Here is a 4,864-nt window from a genome sequence, read left to right as displayed (position 1 = left end):
TTGCTTCGACTCTTTTCGAGGCGGGTAGAACGCGGAGGATGCGAATCGGTCGTCCGTTAGTTGCGGAGTGAGGTGCGTGGTTTTATTCTGTGTCCGCTATGTTACCGGCGTTTTAATGTAAGTATACAGATATTTCTATATAATTTAATAAATGACATATAGCATTAAGGGAATAATTGTCTAATCTGTTTTTATTTTGTCAAAATATATTTTATTTTAAGAATAAATTACTCTAAGAGTTGAATTTACCACTCTGTTACTGTCACTTTGTTACCTCGTAGTAGTAACAGAGTAGTAGACTGGTAACAGAGTTGTCATTAGAGAACTGTTAGTAGCTATAGGTCGTTATCAGTGTGTCTGTATATATTATAGCAGTCAATATTATTATATAATCATATAATAAATGAATAATTTTGCTCTAGATAATACTACAATACATCGCTATGACTCTTACTGCTGCTGAAAAGCAGCGACGTTACAGAGAAAAGCGCAAACTAAATCCAGAAAAGGTAGCATAAACGAAGAGAAAGGATTAAGATAGATATTATAAAAATAAAAGACCTGCCTACGTGTGAGCGTCGATTATGCAAAAAAATGTCTAGAAACAATCGCGAGAGAAATTCCAACACAAATCGTTCTCTGATGGGTCAATGAAGGTACATCAAGTATTTACAGAAGAAGTGGAAACGAGAAGTATCGAGAGTTAAGTTGTTTTCGCCAGCGTGGCTTCGGTCTTGTTTGTCCCCAAAAAACTATTATCTATTATAGGAAACGAATTAAAAATTCCGAAGACAGTAAAAAAATAAGTCAATATAAATTTAATTTTATCTCAGCAATTTAATAGTTTTTCTAGTTTTATGATATTATTAGGTAATAAGTACGAAGTTTATTTATTTATTTATTTATTTATTTGATCCACCAACATTTGTTCACATCATCACATACGTAAGAAAAATATACAATAGGTACACATAACTTAAAACTAGGTGTGACAAACATTTATAGGTAGATACATCATGCTTAATTACTATCTAAATTAGACCTCCCAGCGCGAGCCGCAGTAAAAACAAAAACAAAAATTAAAAAAAGGTAAAGTTACAAAAAAAAAAAAAAAAATTAAATAAACAATGAAAAGATTAAATTAAAAACTAAAAGTGAACCATAAGACGGACAAATACAATTTTAAGGTGACCGAGGTAAGGTGTTTAACAGTGACCGAATTCTTTTCGTTGAGTCGTCATAAATATCAAATACGTCGCTGTAATCATTAACCAGCTTGCTAAGTCTGGAAACGGGGGAGTTTGATCCGAACACAGTTTTTCGAGGTGGTGGATATAAGGGAGTTATTTTGTAACGAGGAGGCCTTATTGGTACACGTATGTTAAATTTATGTAATAGCTGAGGGCAATCAATCTCATTAGTGAAAATTTTGGAAGCAAAAAACAGGTCCAAGCGCTTTCTACGTTCATCTAAGGAAATCATCCTGAAGTACTTCAGCCGTTCACGATAAGACCGCATTTTCCTTTTTGACAACCCGTTTGCAAACAAAAGGTAGTTTAAAAACCTTTTTTGCACACGTTCAATCTGTAGAGAATGAGTCGCATAGTGAGGCCTCCAGACCACCGAACAATACTCCAAGATGCTGCGCACAAGAGAATTATATAACAGTATCCGAACCCTATTACAACGCAACCCCGCAGCATTCCTCAGCAAAAACCCCAACATTTTTGAAGCCCGATTTACAATTTGTTCAGTATGTGGTACGAATGTCAATTTTTTGTCGAATAGTACACCCAAGTCACGGATCTGCTCAAGTTCCGCAATGCTATTGTGAGCAATATGGTATTGGAACGTGACAAAGTTTCTCCTACGGCCGAACTGTACGAAAAAACACTTTTTAGTGTTAAGCTCCATTTCATTGCGCAAACACCAATTGACCAACTCGTCGAGGTCTCTCTGTAGCAACACGGAATCCCGCTCAGAATGTATAACTTTAGCTATTTTTAGATCATCAGCATACATATAAGTTTGAGAAAATCTAACGACAGAAGGTATATCATTAACAAATATAGTGAACAAGATTGGTCCCAGATGAGAGCCCTGTGGTACACCGGAAGTTATCTTCCGTGATTTAGAATGAAATCCATTAATCACCACGGAAAATGTACGATTTTCCAAGTAAGACCTTATCCATTCCAGTAAATTCCCAAAAATTCCGTAAGCAGAAATTTTCCTTATCAATATATCATGGGGTAAACAATCAAAAGCTTTACTGAAATCGGTATATACAACGTCTACCTGATTATGAGAATCCAAAGCCTCTGTTAAGTTTTCTGTGAGATCCACTAAATTAGTACAAACCGAACGAGATTGAACAAAGCCATGTTGATGATTGCATAAACTTTGCTTAAAGTGACGTTGTATAAAAGGGCATACAAGCGACTCTAATACCTTAGCTAGTGTTGACAAAATAGAAATGGGCCGATAGTTTGATACAATATTTTCGTCATTAGCCTTGTGAACTGGGACCACTCTTGCTTTCTTCCATTCTGTGGGAAACTCTCCCGTTTGTAAGGACATATTAAATATTAGCAGTAAAGGCTCAACCAAGTATGTAGCACATCTTTTTAAGAAGATGGGTGGGATCCCGTCCGGGCCTGCACCCTTGCCCTCATCAAGACTTTTAAGCTTTCTCAGTAAAGCACCACCATTTATAAGAGGTATTGTTAAATTTTGACTGCTACCCACGTTGTAATCCAAAGAATCCCTACGATCAGACTTTCGGAGACTACTGTTTTTATATGCAGATGCAAAGTGTGATGCAAACATTTCACAAATTTTCACACCGTCTGAGGTAAGTACAAAGCCATCAGTTATACTTGTAGGATAGGAACTAGTACCTCCGCGTTTAGCTTTAACATATGACCAGAAGTGTTTAGGGTTCTTCGAAATATTTTTTTCAGACTCACTAATGTATTTATTGTAAGACAAAACGGCCAAACGAGTGCAACGTGAATTTAATAGCCTCAGCTCCAATTCATCCATTGGATTTTTATATTTTCGGAAACGACACCTAACATTATATTTTTCTTTTAAACATCTTTTTAAGTTACGATCAAACCAGGCCGGGTATTGTGATTTTTTAACTTTATGTTTAGGAACATATTTCTCAATTATGGTACCGATAGTATTATAAAATTTTACGAGTATGTTATTCACATCATTGCTCTTCCCAAATATTTCTGCCCAGTTACATTTTCCAAGCTCTATACCAATATTCATGAAATCGGCCTTGTAGAAGTTAAATTTAAATGTTTGATGGTTAAATGGGAGTCTGGGCTGCTCGACAAATGAGAATTCCACGTCTAAAGCAGGGTGTAGCTGGTCAATGATACAGAACGCAGAAGGACTCGGACGAACCATACAATTAGGCAAATTAGACAATACGAGGTCAAGAATTCTGTCTGATTTATTAAGTACTTTGTTATATTGTTTAAGGTCATATACATTGAGTAAATCAATCAGAGGTTGACACAAAACTGGTACTCTAAAAAGTTCCTAAATATATTATAGCCTTAAGAAAGTTATTAAATATAAAAGGTTTTGTGATAGTAGTTCGTTAAAATTAATATAAGGCGATCTTGTGTTACTCGACCTACCACTCTGTTACTTTTAGGTCCCTAAATATATAAGACCAAATTTTGAAATTTTTATGGAAAACGGATACTTGATTTTATATTTTCTAAATGTATTTTATACTATTTAGATTATTACATAGTATTATCGGTATGTTCTTAAAATTTCAGTCAATGTAAGTAATTTGCTTAGAAAAATAGTTTTGTTAAGACATAGAAAGTAACAGAGTGTATTTCATTGACATTATTATTAGTACCTAAGAATAAATACTGTGATTCCATGTATTAAGAATGAGAGTATATATATAATTAATGTTGATTTCAAAGAAAAGTTACCAAAAAATGATTTGTTGTTTAACTAGGAATATATGTATGATGGCAACAGAATTTTTTTAATTTTCACCTCAATTTAGTTTCAATTACGTAAAATCCTGCAAATATACGCAAAAGATCGCGGCCAACCACGACATTGCAATTTACTTTATTATGTGTATGTCATGTCATTATGTTGTCTTAGATTTTCGCGATTATTACACATTGAAATAAAACTAGTTTTTTAACGGATTTAATCGCGTATATTAATTATTTTATTTTAACATCCCGACGTTTCGAGCACTTTGCAGTGTTCGTGGCCCGTCTGTCCGTATCAGTCTGCCCGTGACCTAGTGTAAAATGTGTTGGTTCTGTGACATATTGTGTTAAATCATGAGTGGAAAGGAACAAGTCCAATGCCTGCTTATGATGATCTCGAGTGCCAATATAATTAATATTAAAATCTCCTAATAAATACAGATTATCATAATAGGGTAAGCTACCTATAGATTCTGTCAAGGCGTCAAAGAAAGTTGTAATATTTCCCCAGGGTGGGCGGTATGCTGTGCCGATAATGATAGTTTTGCTATTTATTTTGATAGTTACCCACATTTGTTCCACAAGGGGTGATACCGGATGTACAAGTGTACACGCAGATATACCGCGTTTGACGTAAAAACCGACACCGCCACCTCGTGAACGTATTTCTGCTGGCCGTGGTATGTGTCGCAACCGGTAACCAGGCACAACAGGAGCTCTGCCCTCCTCTCCCTGGCGCAACCATGTCTCGTTAATTGCTATAACATCTACCTCGTGACGCTCCATAAGCACTATAAACTCGTCGTGATGTGAGCCAAGCGAACCCGGGTTGAATAAACCCAATTTAAGATTTTTATAATTGATCATTTTTTATAGTA

This window comes from Vanessa atalanta, chromosome W, assembly GCF_905147765.1.
Source record: "Vanessa atalanta chromosome W, ilVanAtal1.2, whole genome shotgun sequence".
In the NCBI taxonomy this organism is placed as follows: domain Eukaryota; kingdom Metazoa; phylum Arthropoda; class Insecta; order Lepidoptera; family Nymphalidae; genus Vanessa; species Vanessa atalanta.
This window is presented reverse-complemented; position numbering follows the sequence as displayed.